Consider the following 21276-nt stretch of genomic DNA (forward strand, 5'->3'; position numbering starts at 1 on the left):
TGATTTGCAAATTAATATTTTAAAATATTAAAATGTGAATAAATCACTCATATAATTAGCAATGGGGAAATATAAAATATATAAATAACATATAGATAGATATGGAAATAAATCATAAATATTTTATAATGTTTTAATCATAAAATTATTCCTCCCTCCCCTGCTGTAACTTTGCGGGGTATGAAAAACCCAGGTACCCATGGCCTCTGGAGGGGCAAAGAAGACAGGGCTGGAACTGAGGATGGTTGCAGGTTGAGTAGGCAGGGAGAGTTGCAAGAAGCAGGAAGAGAGGAAAACAACTATCATTCATGTAGGAGTGAGGTGGCTCTTCACAGAAGGAAGCAAACAATTCTCAGGTGGGACTTATTTATCCATAATAACACATGCTGTTGCATGTACACAGAGGTCAATCTGTATTTTTTTCTATGAATCACTCTGTAATACCCATCATAGGAAGAAACTGAACTACCCACACAGGTATTATTTTTGGATTATGATATTCGAGTTAGCAAAACAGGTATGTCATCCACCATCTCACAACTTAAATATCCACAGTGTTGCATACAAATATGTTTTTATTAAAACTCAAAGTGAAGATTTCTGCATTTTAAGAAACATCTGATGCACAATAGAAAACTCTGAAGAAATGAAATTCTCACTCTAGTCAGACTGTCCATTTGTTTGCATTTTATGCATTTGCTTGTCTGACAAACACTCATCTCTGTGCTTTGAGAGTCAATGTAATAATAAACTGTACCTGTTTTGTAGCTGTTCCCAATTTGTAAAACACGTGTTTTTTTTTTTTTTTTTTTTTAATCTCATTTTAAGTTCAGCTTTGGAGTTGGATATTGCTCATCCTCTGTTTCACAAGTAACAAAGCAAGAATCAGAGAGGTTTCTGAGCAGCCTAAATCAAGTAGAAAGAAGAGCTAACAACAACAAAGACCTCATCCTCCAACTGCCCAGCAAGTGATCCTTCCACTGCATTGTATGTCCTGAGCAATTCATGTACAAAGTCACAGCATCAATAAACACAGAGTTAACAAAACAGTGATTACTGCATAAAACCACACCCTTATCATGAGTTTGTTGGGAAACATAAAAAGTGCAATTACTGGCCGGGCGCGGTGGCTCAAGCCTGTAATCCCAGCACTTTGGGAGGCCGAGACGGGCGGATCACGAGGTCAGGAGATCGAGTCCATCCTGGCTAACACGGTGAAACCCCGTCTCTACTAAAAAATACAAAAAACTAGCCGGGCGATGTGGCAGGCGCCTGTAGTCCCAGCTACGTGGGAGGCTGAGGCAGGAGAATGGCGTGAACCCGGGAGGCGGAGCTTGCAGTGAGCTGCGATCCGGCCACTGCACTCCAGCCTGGGCGGCAGAGCGAGACTCCGTCTCAAAAAAAAAAAAAAAAAGTGCAATTATTATGAAAGAAAAATGAAAGAAGCAGGTGAAAGAGATCAGGTAAAAATTAATAACAAAAGTTATTAGCTTAAGTTTCCAGAATGTGTAGCCATTTGTTTTCATAGAATCACCTTTGTTTTCTAAGAATGACATGTCATAGTTGATTAAAGTGCAACTCATGCCACAGTGAAAAAAGCCAGAAATTTCAGGTAGGTTTAAGCATTCAGAACAAAAGGACACTCTAAAGATGCAGTGGAGTGGAGCAGTAAATAGAAGGAGGAACAATATGGGAAAGGTGTACTGGGAGGGTGAGGAAACCTGAGGAAGAATTTGGAAAAAGAGTGGAAGCTCTGACAAGTTTCCAGAAACTGAAAACAAGCATATGCACAAAAAGAAACTTGGCAACATCTTTCCAAATGCACCAAGGAGCAATCTGCAGAACAGAAGGTTCCAGTAGCTGAGAGGAAATACACTTAGCAGAGGCAAACATCATCTTGGAACTGACTGAAAGGAAAATAACATTTAAAATGTTCAGACTCCTTGGAAGACAGAAGTAAAGGAACTGAGTCAGCGATTGAATGTCATTAGGCAGAGGTTTAGAGGCCGAGGACATCCAAGGAGGTGAGCTAACGAGAAGGAAAGACAAGGATGTGAAGTAGGAATATAAAAGAAGTATACATAAATCCAAAATATACAGTAAGATTAGAAAGTAAAACAGAATACAAAGAAAAGAAAAAAAAAAGGCACTTGGAAAGTGGCCTCTCCATGAAAGTGAGCTAATGCTTGTGCAGCAGTGAAGAGCTTAAACTCTAAAATCCAACTGCCTGGGTCCACATTCTATCTTCACAGCTCAGTAGGAGGAAATTGGGGTGAGTTATTTAATCGCTCTATGCCTCAGTTTCTTCACTTGAAAAAGAAGATATCACCCCCCACACAATAAATCAAGAGAATTCAGTAAGAAAATTGTTATAAAGCAAAGAATACAGTGCTTGTCATCAGAGCGAACAGTAAACTATAATCTTAATTTCCCAAGTCTTGAAAGATTTATAATACTTCTAAGATCAGAAATGGACTCTGAAAAAAAAAAAAAACGCTATAAAAATGATCAGCATGATGGAAAAAATAAGAAAAAAAGAATCAGTCCAACAGAAAGGATAACAGGACTGTAGGAAATAATTAGGCAATTTAAAGATGAATTTTTTAAAGTAATGAATAAAGTGAAAGATGTTACTTAAAATTTATCTGATCCAAGACAATTTACTATGAAAAATGTAAATTCATGGAAAATGGGCAAAGAAGCCCCTTATTTCTGAGAGACCCAATTCAGAAATCCAGCTTCAGTCATTTTAAGTGGCTCCCTTATTCTCATTCCCAGAATTGCTTTCAACCAGCCAAATGTTTCAATCCTGATTCAAGTAAATAACCAAGTATTTCATATCTGAATGCTTTTCAGAAACAGTAAGGGAAAGTAATTTTTGCCAATCTTTCAAATATAACTTGAACTGAGTAAAGTTACAGACTTCCATTCTAACAGGAAAAGTTTCAAGTTTCATAAGTTAAAAATGTTTATTTTGTGAATGGAAACATCAATAACAACAGTAATAATCACCAATCTTTTTTGAATGTTTGCTATGAAATAAACTCTACACATCTTATTTCAGACTCTTTTGGAAGACTTTTCAAAAATGCGAATTAGTTTGCAATAAAGTTGATGCTCAGAGAAGTGTAGTGAGTGCTTCAGGTCTTACAGTCAGTCAGTATCAGAGCATGGATTTGAATAAAGGTCTATTTGAGCAAAAGTATGTCCTTTTCATAACGTTGCTACCTGGGAGCCTTCAGTGAATAATAACTTGAACAGAGTCACTACGTAATATCATTGTATAATGATACCACCAATCACGGATTTAAACTAGTTATTTAAACTAGTTGTTATTGTTTGTTTGAACCGAAACCTATCTCTCTATCTGTATGTATCTCTACATATATTTATTTATCTAAACTCTTATGAACTTGATAACCAAATTTCTTAAAATTAACGCAGATAGAGAGCATTTTTGAACTGCCACTCTTTAAAAAATATTTTTTGGAAAGGAAAAGTAGATTCCCTTAGTCAGTCTAAGTTCTCATAGTCTGAGCATCTCCGCAAGCTGCATTTGATTTTCATGCTTAAAGATGCATGGATTTTTTCATACAACACAGCCTCTAAAGACAAGCCAATTACTTCATCTGGTGCTGAAGTGAAGAAAGTGACTTGACACAATACAGGAGGAAAACTTTCAGTGTTGTAGTTTATTGAAAGACTGAATGTCAGCCACTTTTGTGGCACACAAATTTTGTATAATACATTTTATATATTACATTAGGATTTTTCTGGATAATGCTGACAGTAGGAATTTTTAACTTTAAATATTGACTTTAGAACTTAGAACCTGTATAAAACTCAACTCCATTGTATTTGTAGCTGGTAAATAAAATATGGTCTTTTATTCCAGGAAACAATAGGCACTTAGAGATATAAAACATGTATACAAAGAGCTGTAATTTAGGCAGAATGAAAGTGCTATACAAGAAATATAGAAGATGAATAGTAAAAAAAATTTCTTGAGTGAGATGAATGGGACATGTAGTAGAATCAAAGAAAATTTCACAGTAGAGAAATTATTTAAGCTAGAGTTTGTAAGTAGATAATGTTTCAATAGACACGAAAGATATGGCATGAGAAAAGATGTGATGTAATAGTTTCATGTGGCTAAGATAAGCACGGACTAAACTGCAAAGTTAGATTACAACCCAATCATGACAAGGGTATTGTGTTTACACTGGATTCTGCCATCACTTTCAGTAGGCAGTGAATGACACCAGAGGTGTCCAAACAGGGCAGTCACTTTATTTCAGTTTACCTTATCAGGCGAAAATCATGCTTCGCCCACAATAGTTTCATCACTTGTGATGTTTCAATATCTGAGTACATATGCATGCCATTTTTAAAAAAGTTTGCAATATATTTCTTTAAACCCAATTCAGGTCATTCCCTTTAAATTAAGAAGGACATCAATTATTCCTTACAATTATTCTTATATAAAATAGGAGCAAGTATGTTGTGTAAGTCTCCATTTATGGAGAAAATGTGTAGTAGAGAAAGCAATCATGCATCTCAAACACTACAAAGTATTTGCAAAGGTCAGCCTTTTACAGAAATATTCAGAAAAGACACTAAAAAGATAAGCAAGAGAAAATGCAGATAGGTTCATATGCCTTAAAATGACATATATTATTCCTAACAAAATTATATAAATATGTACCTGAGTATATAATGTGCTTCATCGATTTTTTAATAGAGGAAGGTGCCAAGAAGCCGGTTAATGACATAAGCAGGTTTAAAACCAATGAGTATCTGATTTTCTTGGAATGATACTGTTCTTCATTTACTACTATATTTCATATACCTACACACATATACACATTAAAACATGCTATATATGCATGTGATACTTAATGTCATTGTTAGTTTTGCTTAAATTATGTATTTTTCTACACGGTGTTGATCTTACCAAATAAAGTCTTATTAACAATGATAAAGGTTCTTAAATGCAGTATCTTCACTTCATTAGGGCTTATGATAAAATGAGAACAAAAATATGAGTTAGAAAACTAATAAAATAGTTCAGGCAAAAGAACATGAAGGTTTGAATCATGGTGTTGGCAGTGACGATGGAAAGGAGGCAAGTTTTAAGAAAACTTGCTGAAGTCATTGGAAATAAAGAGCAAAGGAAAGTGATAATAATAGTAGCTAACATTTATGAGGTATTACTAAGGACCAGACATTATTCTAACTTATGAACACATATTAACTCAATACACACAGTAATTTAATAAATACTCTTAATACTTCATTTGCAGATGCTGAATCTAAGGCATAGAGAGATAAAGCAAGTTGCCCAAGGCTACAAGCTTGTTAGTGACAGAATCAGGATGGGAATCCAGGTGCGACTAGGTTCACAGGACCTGCTCTGTATTGCATTAGAGATGACTGATGTGTAAAGTTGAAATTACTAGCCGTATGGTGTTGATAAAAGTAAAGAAAAGAGGTTCAGTGAGTTGGTGAGGGGAAAAATAAAAATGAAAGCCCTGTTTTATTTTGAACATTTTATATTGGAAGAGCTGAAAGAACATTAAAGTGGATAAGAAAACATGAGTTTGAGGTTTTGTACGAAGGTGATAATGGATTACAGCCAAAGCAACAGATCAGAGGTATTATATAAATGATGGCATACAGTGAATATGAAAGTAAATTACCAAATTAAACAAAATTTAACTGAAACAATGTCCTGAAATGAATACAAATGGATATGGCCTTAGAGAAATATCCATTAGCAAAGGTGGCTGGAGAAACAGCAGATATTTCATTAGACACAGGTAAACTGAGACCCTGAAGATCATAAAAAGCCAAAACAATATTATGTTTCATCATGCAGGGAGCTACATCAACTACACTGAAATGTCAAGAGAAGAAATGTTATAATAGGCTGAAACATTTTGCTTGAAATGCCTCATCTGGAGGTCTTGGCTGGTTAAATAGAGAAGTGAGGCCAAGAGTATCTGGAAATATGCAGAACAGTCAAGGGTGGAGATGTTCTCATGGAAACATAAAGCATTTCAATGGGAATGAAGAAAAGCAATTAGAAAGCTAGAAGGATAGGTGGTTGTGTTATAAATTTTCACCTTTGAATGATATAATTTACTGTGTAGCTGATACTAATGTTGGAGGTCTATTTGTGGTAGATTAGTAAGAATGTGACTTTGCCCATAAAATTATCTTGATTTACTGTTATAAATACACAGAAATATCTTCAGGAAGCATTATAAGCATTCAAGGTTTACCAGTATAGACATACAATCAAAAGACCAATATATTTAAGAAGGAAGGGTGTATTTTCATGTCAAATCTCCAGTTTAAAAAAATACATCTAAAACTTGGGGAATTATTATTCCAGGAAGGATGGAATTTCCCTCTACAGGAAAATATCTACAACTGAAAGATATAATGCAATAAATAAATACATGATTTAAAAGAAAAATAAGACTGCACATCTGCTTCCTGATAGAATTATGATGAATACATTGGGAAATGTTTCTTTTAGTTTCTATTATTAAAGGTGACTACACCAAGAAAATATGATATTGTGTAAAAACATTATCTTTCTCTTTGTTCACATCCAGATAACAAATGGAAAATGGTAATACTTTAGATAAGTCTACCTCCCACAGACAAATAGCTATAAACAAAACACTAGTAGGGGTATTCTATACTGTTCCCATGCATATTTATGATGAAGACATATATTTTGGACTAAAGTGTATATAATAATTGAAAAGTTTGACAGAATTTTATACTTTTCTTATCATAGTCTAATGGCTGAAATAGATTAATCAACCTGTGGCTCTTACTATTTTTTAAAGACAACTACAACTATGTGGAAAATGGCCCGTCTCCACCTACAGAGCCTACCCATTACTTAATATTTGGGTGGCTTGGTGGGGAGAGGATGCAGTCACACAGTAGTCCCAAGAAAGTTTCATCCTTTCTACAGGCTAGTCAGAACAAGTTTTCCAAGAAACGTCTAACAGCAAATACCACTTAACTTTTTATCAATGTATGATCTAATTTTAATTCTTATTTTAAAATACCTCTGTGACTTTCAAAAACCTGTTTTTCACAAGTTAGTGTATGAGTGCAAGTTATCTTCAAAACATGCCTATCCCTGGTTTATGCTTCTTGAATGATGATGTCACAGTAAAATTAATAGATAAGAGCAATGTAAATCCAAGGGTACTCAAGCAAGACAAAGAAAGCCAAACAATGACTTCACAACTTACAGTTGTCTGGAAGAATTGTCTCGAATAACTTAAGTCAGGGTGAGCATCACAAAAGACACTTGACAACATTTATCCTGTAAAACATTAATTATATTACACTTATTGAGAATCTACCATGTATTTATAAGTACCATAAGGATAAAATGGTCATCAAGACAGACATATTCCTACCTAATAGAGTTCATGTAGTAATGGAGGAAATAGAGTAGAAATAGGCAATTTCAAAGAATAAATGTTACACTTGGAGGAGAAGCATTTGGGTCAGTGTGTGATTTCATGTTATTACTGTCATTATAAGAACTACTTTACACAAGAAATTTCTGAAAGTTGCTGTCTGCAAACACTCTCTTATGTACAATATATAGTATATGTAATCATAGATATACAGTATATACAATCACATATATACAAGATAGAATTAGCATGTTATATAATAGGCATTTATGTATACATGCATATACATCTGTATATATGGATAAATAGATAAATATAAATTTGTATAGTGTTAATAAATGATACACGCGTATAAATGTACTATTGTGATTTTGTTGTTGTTGTTGTTGTTGTTGTTGTTGTTGTTGAGACAGAGTCTTACTCTGTTGCCTAGGCTGGATTGCAGTGGCATGATCTTGGCTCACTACAACCTCCACCTCCCAGGCTCAAGCGATTCTCCTGCCTCAGCATCTCAAGTAGCTGAGACTACAGGTGCACACCACCATGCCTGATGAATTTTTGTATCTTTAGTAGAGACAGGGTTTCGCCATGTTGACCGGGCTAGTCTCGAACTCCTGACCTCAGATGATCTGCCACCTTGGCCTCCCAAAGTGCTGGGATTACAAGCATGAACCCTGGCGGCCAGCCAAGTTTTTATAAGGAATATATTCTAGGTAGAGACCATACCAGCTTTATAGATTGGGTGCTCATAGCAGAACAGAATTCTTCAGCATCTGATACAAAATTTAATTTGTTCGTCTGGAAATGCTCATTTCAATATGACTATTATTTGTCACCTTGCTTTGATATAAGTATCAAGAATTCTGGCATTACAGGCTTCTTTCTAAATTAGTTGTCAACCTCAGTAAGAAGCAAAAAGTTTACTCTTGTGGGAATGAAGAGGCTTCAGTTGTAATCTCAGCTCTGTGATAACTCAGTCATGTGCCTCTGAGCACACTATAACCAGTGTCTTAGATTGGTGCAAAAGTAATTGCGGTTTTTGCAATTTTTAATTTTAATTTTTTTTGTACCAACCTAAGAATTGGATTATGAATTACTCAAGCCCAGGACTATTCTCTTCTGAACACTTAGCACGTATGTTAAACTATATATATACATATAAACATTCATGTTTAAAGAAATAAGGATGAGAAAGAAAGAGAGAGAAAGAAAGAGAAAGAAAGAAAGAAAGAAGAAAGAAAGAAGGAAGAGAGAGAAAGAAAGAAAAAAGAAGAAAGAAAGAAGAAAAGAAAGACAAGAAAGAAAGAAAGGAAAGAAAGAAAGAAGAAAGAAAGAAAGAAAGGAAATAAGAAAGAAAGAAAAGAAAAAAGAAAGAGGGAAGAAGAAAGAAAAAAAGGAAAAAGAAAGAAGACAAGAAGACAATAAAGAAAAAATAGAAAAAGAAAATAAAGAAAGAAAAGAAAAAAGATCCTAGCAAGATCAAATAAAGCAAGAGGCAGTAAAGCATTGAGGCAGGGGAAGGAATTCAAACCAGCTTGTGCTTAGTTGTCCATGTAAAATTAAGAAATCAGACTAGACAATATCTCAGTTTATTTTTTTATTCTGAAATACTATGAGTCCATGAGATAAATTAGATAAAAAATATTTTATCATTATTTTCTTATACTATGAGTCCATGAGACACACTAGAAAAAATTATTTTATCATTATTTTATTAATTAGAAAGATTTTCAAATAAATATTCTGAAACCAACAGTTTGTCAGGCTCATACTCCAATTACATCCAAAACTGAAATTAAACAAAACAAAGAAAAACCTTCAGACACTAGTTCTGTTAAACAAGTTTTAACAAAATGCACCTTGTTGGAAAAATTCAAAAATTACTTAGTGGATATACACTAATTTAATATATTTAGAATAAAATTGAACTTTAGAGACACTGTTTTCTGAGCACTAACAGGTTGTCTGCTACTTTCACACAGTATATTTTGCTCGTAACATTCTTTTGAATGAAGATAACCTAAAGCGAAATGGGCTGATAGTAAGGAGGCAAAATAGAGTACTTAGAACATTTTCATAGCTTATTAACTTAATGTTATGGAGGTTAAAATGTACATCCTTCCATCTAACATATGTTTTAAATTAAATCAGTACTGCCACCTAAGAGACTGACTTTGGATATCTTTGATTGAGAAAAGGATAATCATCTTAAGTCTTTCTGATTCTAACAAAAATTGGAAAAGAAGTGCTGTGGTATCTATTTCATTATTTATTTAAACAAAAATATTTTACTGATGCTACATACAACTCAGGATTTTAGATTCTTTTCTCAAAACTCTACTTACTTTTTTTGTTTTCATTTGCAATTACAAATCAACAACTGTTGATTGCTATGCTAGGTATCTCGCAGAATGAATATGAAATGTGGAACTATCAGTTCTTAAGAACTGATAGATTGCTAGTGAGACAAAGTGTCCGTATGAAATAGTTTTAAATTTAAATTATTTATTTTGATGTGTGAATGTGTGTTTGTGAATGTAACAAAAATAAGTTCAGTATGTATGTGATCTGGTTTGGTATTCTGATGGATAGAGAAGGTGAAATGTGATTTGATTTTTAAAAAATAGAATAGCACAAGATTTAAAAAAAAAGAGAGAGAGAGAAAGAAGGAATTCCATTCAGGAAGAACAGCATGAGCAATGCTGGGCCCTAAATATTAAATATACATGACAACAAAGTAAGTATTCACTACTTCATTTCACAAAATAAATATTTAGTAAGATTATCATTGGTTTCTATTTCGAGTTCTATGATGTATGTTTGAAAGTTGCTGCCTGTACAAACCTATTTTCTGTACCTCATTATTTCAGTAGTCTGAAACAGTCATCTTCATTTATCAGGAAAAAGATCATGAAGTATTCTATATACTGCTAGAATCAAGTCTGACCTCAGACTTCTATGTATGTGGAAAGATATTTCTTGTTCCATGGTGAATTCTGGGAACAATACAACAATCATTTCAAAAAGTATATATCAATGGGAAGGTATGGATCTTAGGGAATCTAGGTGCTGAGAGGTATAGAAAAAGTTCTATGTCAGGCAGAGTGTTTTGAATATAGAATAGGGCAAAATCATAAACCATATGACTATCAGGCAAAGTCTGCCATAATAGTCTAATAAATTATTTCGTGTAATTTCTCTGGTATCCTTCTTTTATATTATCACTACCATTGCAATAGTCTAGTCCATATCACATATGTGAAAGGGTTAATTAATCTCCTTCAAAATTATTCATAGGTTCGTCTTCCCAAGACACTAATTCTTGGGTTATTTCATTGTTCAAACATATTCAGTGATTCCCTATCAACTATGGAATAAAATCCAAATTCCAAGTCACAGAATTTCAAATTTCTGCAACCAGTAGAACATGCTTAATATATACTGGTGAGAAGACATCAAAACACTAGTGTTAACTTTTAAAATAACAATGGTGTCAGGCACCAGAATAGATTATTTCTTTATATATTCTCTTTAAAACTCATTGCATTTTGGATGCAAAATTGTCATTTGCCTCTATCTCAATATATAAGTACACTAAAATTTTCTCAAATAATTAATAGAATAATTGTGACTGTGACTCAAAAGTGAGCTTCCTTTCCACCAAAATACAGTGTACACGCTTGTGCATACAAAGTCACAACCAGTAGAAGACGGCATGTGGTGAAATCATAAGAATGTAAACCCTTAAGTGGATGATTCACTGCTGTAGACTAGGGCCTACTGGACAAGCATCAAGGCTGAGAGATTAGAGTTAATAATTTATGTGTATTTCCCTTTTAAATAATAACTGGAATGAGCAAAGTGAATGGGTCAGTGAACAAAGTCTATAGAGAGAAAAAGAACAGAACCATGAACAAAGAGAATGTAGTAAGAGGAGGAGAAAGCAACCGTGATGGAGCTAGAGAGGGAACAGTCAGGGGAAGCCTGGGAATTGTGGGGGCCTCAAAATAACCCACATGAAAGACCTAGGATTGGTCCATCTTCCCTACCTGTGTTCAGTCCTAGGCTATGGACCTGGAACAACAATTGTTACCTTGATCAAGATCAATCTTTTTATTAGTGTCCTGGAACTACCCAGAAAACCCACTGTTTGATAGGCATGTCCCTTGAACAACACCTAAAGTTAATAATTTGGAAAGGGACGCCCTCTACGTCTCCCATAAAATAATTAAAAATTAATATTGTTTATCTCATTTACTAAAAATCTCATAGAGAATCAAGCCAGCATATTTATAATATGTATTCACTAAAGTAATAAAAGTACATAAGGAATGAATGAATTTATATATAAAAAAGGAAAAATAAAACAAAAATGAACCTTGAATTGAACTGACTTTGGTTTTAGTCTTTAAAATTGTTTCCTTCTCTTGATTTGCTCTAACAAAATTATCCTTAAGGACTCATGGAATAGAAAATGACACATGTTAAAGCGGGGTGTGTGTGTGTGTGTGTGTGTGTGTGTGTGTGTGTGTGGGTGTGAGTAAAGGCTTCTTTTCCCTCTGCACTTGAAAGAGTACAAGAAACATTTTACACTAATTTATCTGCAAACATGGGGCAATATTTAATATTCCCAAGATGAATATTGTAGAATGATTATTTAGAAATCATTAAATAATTATTTGTGATTACTTAGAAAATATTTAGAGTAATTGTTATTTATCCTATCTCTAAAACATTTCACTTTCTGTAGATAGGGTTTTGTTTATTATTATTAAAATCTGACATATTGATGAGGACCCAAAAGCAAAAGAGACAATTATGGGAATAGCCTAATTTGAAACCATACCAAGAAAAGCACTCAACAAGTATTTTTTCATAAAATAATCAGAACATTATTCAGTTTCACTTCAACTTGCTCAGAAGCTGAAGTGACCTTCAAGTTCAATTTCTGGAAAACATCATTGATTAACATACTTTGCTGTTTCTATTAAACTGTATTCTAGGGAATGGCCAAGCCGATAAAGCAGCATGGAACAAAGATGTACTTTGCACATTAGATTCCCTACAGATGCAGAAGTTACTCATTTATCTCTGGGTTCTCCCTAAACTTGCTTCTTGAGGGATTTGTGCTTAGCTTCTATGAGGCAACTTGATTGCGCAAGTGCTGTACTGCAGGTTCCTACACAGTCCTCTGAAGCCCAAATTTAGGGAGCAAGCATTCTGGGCTCTCTTAGTAACTAGACAGCTCAAGTAGGGCAAGTTGAGCACTGGTGTGTGGTCTACAAATGATCCTGTCTCTGGGCATGAGACTGCATTATGGAGAATGTTTCTGGGCTGAGTTCCAGATCCTTGAGTGAGTGGATGGTGAATTAGGTCATTTTGTTTCCCCTCACTTTCTTATGAGGGAGACTAAAATAGAATATTCTGAAACAGCAGAACAGTGAGAGCATTTAACAAAAGATCCCAAGAGCAATACCTGGTTAGAAAAGGCACAAGAAACAAGGCACAAAAGAAACGAGGTAGTGATCACACAGTGGAAGTAAACTGTGGACAAGGAGATGGGAATGAGAGCAGATCTAGCTTGGAAGGCTAAGTAAGTAACTATGCATTGGGTTAAAGAGAGAGAGAGAGAATTGAACAAATATACATTGCACATTTGAGGGTGTATAACTGGAGCAAAAAATATGTAATATTATTAATCCAGTAGTAGATAGTTTAAAAGTGAACAGAGAGATGCTAGGAAATAAGTCTGGGAATTCAGAGTGGGGGTGCTTAAGGCTTTTATTACTTGCTGTTCAGCTTCTATAACTGGCTGATTCTTCTGTGGCAACTAGGATTAAGGCTTTACACTGTCCTGCCTTCTTCCTCACATCACTGTAACATGATCTATTGCACTGTGCCCCAAAATTATCCCTTTAAACACACTTCCGTGCCAAAACAGATGGGATATTCAATTCTAAAAACACCCTTCTCTTATGAAAGTATATACTTGAAGTAGGCCACCAAGAGGCTGTTCTTTGAATGAGATGGATGCAACTCAGCAGATAAAAAATACAAAGGCAGGAGAATGGAGTGGGAATTTGATCTATTGTAATATGCATAGTCTGTGTAAGACAAAGAAAAAGTAACATACAGCTATTGTAATACGCCATATAGTATTTGGTTTCCCTGTATTAACCCATGTATTCCTCACAATAACTCTATGAGATTAGTGTTTTCATGAACTCCAATTAAAAAATGGGATACTGAGATATAGAAAGTAACTTGTCTGAATCATACAACTAAGAGCTGACAGAGCTAGGATCTGGACCCAGGATGTCCGCTTTCACAGCCCATAGTCTTAGCCACAACACCACATTCATTTCCATACTTTAAAGCTTCAGTTGAAAGTTAAACTAATCAAGGACTCTAACACTTTTAGTTACTAAAGTGAGTGACTACCTTTATAACTGAAATATTGAGTAATCAGGACTAATACCAGGTGCTGAGCCAGGGCTCCTGGTGTGCTGAAATAGCTGGGACCTAAGAAAGAAACGAGGGAGACAATACTCTGAACATAACCGCCACATAGATAAAAACAGGTGAGGATGAAGGTGATGTAATTAAGCATAGGCTGCAGAGAAAAAAGACCAAGACTACAAATAGATCCTTTTGTTGATTTGTGTTTGATACCCTAAGGATATGTGATTTAACCCATGGTGATAAAGAATTCTTTTAAAATTGTCTACTTCAGGGCACTAGTCATGTTTTTTCATCTGTTTTTCATCAGTGACTATTATAACACCTGGCATGTAGCAGGTGAAAAATAAATACTCATTAAAGAAAAGACAAAAGGGGAGTTGGAGTTAGGAGGGCTTCAAGAGCAATATAAACATATGGGAAATACAGGAGTGACATAAGCTTTGTGATAAGATCCATAGCCCAAGTTGTCACAAGACAAAAAAAAAAAAAAAAAAAAAAAAAAAACAGATGCATTAGATTCTAAATGGATTAATTTCAATCAAGTATTAGAAACGGTGCACTTATTTTGTGCAATACTTGGTAATATGCTATAAGAATATGGAAAAAAGATACCTAGGTAACAACCATTTGGTTTGTATCCTTGAGAAACAACCTTGTGGCACTAGAAGAAGTAAGGGAGAAGGCAAGAGCTACTGAGGACTGAAAGAGATCTTACAAACAAGTGGGTAGATTTGGAATGAAAAAATCTTTTCCAGGTAAGATTAAGTGGGTGTCTGTGGGGTAGGGAGTAGGGGCATCGGTTGATGACTGGGAGAGTTGGTAGCAATAAAAGATATAAAATTATTCCAGTTGAAAAGGAAAATCATAGCCAGAGCCCCTTAGGGAAAGAGCACAGCAAAACTGTAGACCCCTATGCCTGGTCCATATGGCTAATGCTGGTTTGCTCTGCTTATCAATTTAGCAAATTTACAATAGATTTTTCTCATCCTAATACACTATCAACTTAAAGCACACACATACTTCAACACTGTCTGTACCCAGTTAGTAAAGGAAAACTCAAAATCTTCATGTATGATTATTGAATGTAATAAAGGGTTGCAAGTATACAAAAGAATGATTGCTTGTTGACATGGAGATGATGGTTTTGTACTGCTAAATACTAGGGGAAAGTAAGCCTGAATGCGATTGTGATTTTTAATAACTCGAGTGAAAGTGCACAAGATATGAAATGACTATTCACTGTACACTATTAACTTCTGAAATATGAATCAAAGTACTATTTCCTGAAATATGAAAAGACCCATGTGATAGTGACACAACCAAAGAAGGCTTCTAAACAATCAACATCCAGAGAATGGGGCTGGGATAAGGTGAGGAATCCTGTAATATCTTAGCCCAGGCTCTCTGAAAGTTTATTGAGTACACATGTGTAAGCATAACATTCCTTCTTTTTGCAAGTTATTCTGGCCAAAAACTTGCCCTTTTTAAAACCCGAACAATGAATACTCTCTGCCAAGCCTCATCACAGTGAAGTCTAAGTCAACAATCCCCACAGCTCTGTGAAATGTGAATTGAGCCAAAGAAAGGGAAATGTTATTCACCCGTCTGTACATCCAGTATAAGTGCTTTTGAACAGCTACTTTACAGGTGATAGGAATCAATTTCAAAATCTACTACTATAATTTCTTAATTTGTATTAACTTCCATTTCCAAAATTATAAATAATTTGTCTTACACTCTGTCATCATGCAGGTAATTTTGCAGACAGAATAATCTGGCTACTTTTATAATTGGCCAATCTGCTTGGGAAGAAACAGATAACAATGAATTCAGTTATGATAGGGAACTATATAAATATATGAAGAGACAAGACCGAAGATAGTGTGGTCAAAAGAATGAATTTTGAATTTTAAAATATGTCAAGGATAAAGTTAACATATATATATATATATAATTGCAAAAATATATAAATAATTCACTCTCTAGTGCGTAAAGTCAAACCTAAAATCTTGTTAACATTTGAGATGATTATTTTCATTTACAAATAAATTTTTAAAACTAATATTCTCATCATGATTAAGTATTCACAAGCCATCACGATGATATATTGATAGAAGTTTAAAACAAAGAAGTAGACAACATGAGTCTGTACAAAAAAAGTGAGGTTCACATACTTAAGTGTGCAAATTAAGCATGCATTTAAAAAATTTTAGTCAGAATATTATATTGCTTCATCCCTCTATTGGATTGAGCTAAGTTGTCAAGACAAGATCACTCTATAAAATATTTAAAAATTTATTTTGTGTAATGGAAATTAAAACCCAAAATCTAAGATTCTAGTAAGAATCCAAATCGTATTAGTCATATTGATCTTCGTCTTTTCAGACACTTGTATTGTTTCAGAAATTTCAGTGGGATATCACTTTTTAGTCACACATTCTGGGATTAAGTTCCATGACATTTTCCAAACAAGTTCTTGAAATGTGTTTTGTATGCTATCACTCATACAAACTAAAACCAGAAATAAAAAAGCATGCCTAAACTTTCAGCCATTTCTCCGGTATAGCACAAATTCAGCAGAAACTCCAGTTAACTGTAAAGCACAGAATCAGGTCATTATTAAATAAGTATAAATATAAGGTAAAAAGAGTATGACTTTGGTATGTATAAAAGCTTATATAGAAAAGGGAAAACAACTTTGGGTCTGACTGAAGGAAAGCTTCCCGAGAGACAGTAAAACTCAATTTTAAAAAAAATTCAACAATTTGGAACACAAGGAAGAGAAGGAATAATGTGTAAAGTAACATGTATATGCATGTGTGTGTATATATAATATATACATATATGTGTGTGTGTGTATATATATATAGAGAGAGAGAGAGAGAGAGAAACAGAGAGAGAATTGACATTTAGAGATATATCTATACAGTCATGTGATATATACAATGTTGTATTCGAAAATGGATCACAATATCACGGTGGTCCCAAAAGTATAATATCATGTTTTTACCATATCTTTTCTGTTTAGATATGTTCAGAAACACAAATACTTTGCACTGTGTCATAGTTGCCTACAATATTCAGTATAGTAGCATGCTATATAGATTTGTAGCCTAGGAGCAATAGGCTATACCATCTAGGTTTGCATAGGTTAATTCTATGATGTTTGCACCATGACAAAATTGCCTAATAACATATTCCTCAGAACGTATCCCTGTCATTAAGTGATACATGACTGTATAGTGCATGTATTCATACATGGATGTATGTGTGTGTATAGATATGCACACGTGTGTAAAATGTAATAGGGAGATAGTAAGATGGTAGCCATATTTGCTGCCCATTCTATATTGTCTGGAACACATGTAAGTCTCAGCTTCTAAAAGTTATTTTGGGGGGAGGTAGAATTGGGTATAATTTAATATTCAAATTTGGGTATAATTTAATATTATAATTAAATTATAATTATAATATATAATTATATATTGGGTATAATTTAATATTCTTTAATATTTAATTTAATACTCTTGGGTATAATTTAATATTCAAAATTGTCATGGTCTATATATTACACATATAACATTTGATGGCAAGTGATTTTTCAAGCACTTAATGTGGTAGACGTTATTGAGGTTGAAAGAGAAAAAAAGAGTAAGTAGTCACACAGTAATTTTGGCAAGAATCTTGGAAGCATAATCATCATCTAGAATTGAAAACATCTGTCACTGATGTGTCTTGTCAATATCATTGAAACAGCAAAGACAGAAGTAAAAAATGCACATATTTTTTAAATGTTTGATTGATTTATAAAGATGACTAATAAATAGCATTTTTTGCATGAAAGCCTTTAATTATACTCATAATTTGAAATCTGAATGTTTTTAATAATTCAAATGTTATTTTATTAGAAAAATAAGTAATTACAAGAACAGCTAATTTACAGTATTTATTTATTATGATAGTATTATCAACAGAAAAAATGGCAGCAAAGTAGTAAATGGAAGTAGAGGAAAACATAAGCATTCAGTTGAAAGGCATTGATATGGTTTGGCTCTGTGTCCCACCCAAATCTCATCTTGAATTGTAATCCGAATTGTAATACCCACGTGTTGTGCGAGGGATATCATGGGAGGTGATTAGATCATGAGGATAGTTTCCTCATGCTGTTCTCATGATAGTGAGTGAGTTCTCATGGGCTCTGATGGTATTATAAGGGGCTTTCCCCCACTTCTCTTTGCACTTCTATCTCCTGCTGCCATGTGAAGAAGGACATGTTTGCTTCACCTTCTGCCATGATTGTAAGTTTCCTGAGGCCTACCCAGCCATGTGGAACTGTGAATCAATTAAACCTGTTTCCTTGGAAATTACCCAGTCTCAGGTATTTCTTCATAGTAGCATGAAAACAAGCTAATGCAGTACATTGGTACTGGGTAGTGTGGTGCTGCTGTAAAGATACCTGAAAATGTGGAAGTGACTTTGGAACTGGGTAACAGGCAGAGGTTGGAATGGTGTGAAGGGCTCAGAAGAAGACAGGAAGATGTGAGAAGGTCTAGAAATTCTGAGACTTGTTGAATGGTTTTGACCAAAATGCTTATAATGGTATGAACAATGAAGTGCAGTCTGAGGTGGTTGCAGATGGAGATGAGAAATGTGTTGGGAACTGGATAAAGGTGTCTCTTGCTATGTTTTTGCAAAGAGACTGGTGGCATTTTGCCTCAGCCCTAGAGATCTGTGGAACTTTGAACTTGAGAGAGATGATTTAGGGTATCTGGCAGAAAAAATTTCTAACTGGCAAAGGGCTCAAGAGTAAGCAGAGCATAAAAATTTGGAAAATTTGCCTCCAGATGATGCAACAGAAAAGAAAAACCCATTTTCGGAGGGGAAATTTAAGCCTGTGCAGAAATTTGCTTAAGTAACTAGGAGCCAAATGTTAATCATGAAGACAAGGGGGAAATGTCTCCAGGGCATGTCAGAGACTTCACAGCAACCCTTCCTGTCACAGGCCTGGAGGCCTAGAAGAAAAACATTTCATGGGCTGGATCCAGGCCCTCCCTGCTTTGTGCAGCCTCGGACTTGGTGCCCTGTGTCCCAGGTGCTCCAGCCGTGGCTGAAAGGGGCCAAGTTATAGCTCAGGCCATTGCTTCAGAGGGTGCAAGCTAAGTCCTAGCAGCTTCAATGTACTGTTGGTCCTGCAGGTGCAAAGAAGTCAAGAATGAGATTTGGGAACCTCTGCCTAGATTTCACAGGATGTATGGAAATGCCTGGATGTCCTGGCAGATGTCTGCTGCAGGAGAATAGCCCTCATGGAGAACCTCTGCTAGGGAAGTATAGAAGGGAAATGTGGGGTGAGAGCCCCCACAAAGTAATAGAGTAGTGGCCAGAGCCTCCTCTAGGGGCACTGCATAGTGGAGCTGTGAGAAGAGGGCCACCTTCCTCCAGACCCCAGAATGGTAGATCCACCAACAGCTTGCACTGTGCTGGAAAAGTCACAGACACTCAATGCCGGCCTGTGAAAGCAGCCAGGAGTGGGGCTGTACCTTGCAAAGCCACAGGAGCAGAGCTTCCCAAGGCTTTGGGAGCCCACCTCTTGTATCAGCATAACCTGGATATGAGACATGGAGTCAAAGGAGATCATTTTGGAACTTTAAGGTTTAATGACTACTTTATTGAATTTTAGACTTACATGGGGCCTGTAGCTTCTTTGTTTTGGCCAATTTCTACCATTGGAATGGGTGCATTTACCCAGAGCTTGTACCCCAATTATATTTTGAACTAACTTGCTTTTGATTTTCCAGGTGCATAGCTGGAAGAGACGTGCTTTGTCTCAGATGAGACTACAGACTTGGACTTTTGAGTTAATGCTGAAATGAGTGAAGACTTTTGGAAGGCATAATTGTGTTTTTAAATGTGGTAAAGATGACATTTGAGAGGAGTCAAGGTCAGAATGATATGGTTTGGCTCTGTGTCCCCACCCAAATCTTATGTTGAATTGTAATCTGAATTCTAATCCCTATGTGTTGTGGGGAGGGACCTTATGGGAGGTGATTAGATCATGGGAGCAGTTTTCCCATGTTGTTCTCATGATAGTGAGTGAGTTCTCACAAGACATAAGGGTTTTATAAGGGTTTTTTCCCTCTTTCACTCTGTACTTCTCTCTCCTGCTGCCATGTGAAGAAGGACGTTTTTGCTTCCCCTTCCGCTATGATTATAAGTTTCCTGAGGCCTCCCCAGCCATGTGGAACTGTAAGTCAACTAAACCTCTTTCCTTTATAAATTACTTAATCTTGGATATTTCTTCATAGCAGTGTGAAAATGACTAATACATGCATTAATCTTATTGACACCAGAGAATGGTTCACTATTAGTAGAGTTTTCCACTATATAATTTAAATATACATGTAAGATAGTCTTTATTTTTTGAATACTTTTAAATTTACAGAAACATTGAGAAAATAGTACAGATAAGTCTGCCATAAATCACATCCAGTTTTTCTTATTATTTATTGGTATGGACATTTACATTGGTATGGACATTTTTTACAATTAATGAATCAATAATGACACATTTTCAATAATCAAAGTCCATACATTATTCAGATTCTCTTTGTTTTAATCTAACATTTCTTTTTCTCTGTTCCGGGGTCCCATGCAGGATACTATATTACATTTAGTTGTCATATCTCTTTAGGCTTAGGCTTCTCGTGCTGTAATAGTTTCTCAGACTTTTTTTTTGCTTATTTTGAGGCTTTTGTTTGTTTGGTTTAGTTCATTTGCGCTGAGAAGTGATGACTTTCTTTGTTTTTGAAGACAGGTGTGAAGATTACTGATCAGGTATTTTGTGGAATGCTACTCTAGATTATCTGATTTTTTCTTGTGCTTAGATTGAAGATATGAGTTTTGGGGAGAAAGATCACAGAGGTAAATTGTCATTTTAATGCAGTAATATCAAGGGCATATGCTATCAACATGATTTACCACCCACTGTTGATGTTGACCTTGATTACCTGGATAAGATAGTGAGATAGGGCTCCTCAGGCTTATCCACTGTAAAATGCTACCCCACGCCAATCTTGCTTTCTAATATTGTTCTCCAATAGAAAGAACCAGTCATTTTTGGAGAAATGGCTCATTCCAGGAATGGATCAGGGTGAGCCTACAGCATCTTGAAATGCCAAAAAATAAAGACATGCTCACAACACACACACACAATGCTAGGGGTGTATTGAAAAGACAGAGGAGCCAATTGAAAGAGCTCCCAGAGGCCAAAGCTGGAAAAATTTGAGCAATAAATAAATAAATTAAATTAAGTAGTACTGATTATAATGCAAGTATAAAAAAATAACCATGATAGTATGCTAGT

The 21276-nt window shown here is 35.1% G+C and overlaps 1 protein-coding gene across 1 annotated transcript in view; it reads right to left on the minus strand.

The window, feature by feature from the left end:
• SEMA3D (semaphorin 3D) overlaps positions 1-21276 on the minus strand; it is a 203980-nt gene that overhangs the window by 177376 nt on the left and 5328 nt on the right. The window contains exon 2 of the mRNA XM_010379909.2: positions 7281-7354. The gene's annotated coding sequence lies outside the window, so the exon portion shown is untranslated. The remainder of the gene's footprint in view (positions 1-7280; positions 7355-21276) is intronic.

The sequence above is a fragment of the Rhinopithecus roxellana genome, chromosome 6, assembly GCF_007565055.1.
Source record: "Rhinopithecus roxellana isolate Shanxi Qingling chromosome 6, ASM756505v1, whole genome shotgun sequence".
NCBI classification, from domain to species: Eukaryota; Metazoa; Chordata; class Mammalia; order Primates; family Cercopithecidae; genus Rhinopithecus; species Rhinopithecus roxellana.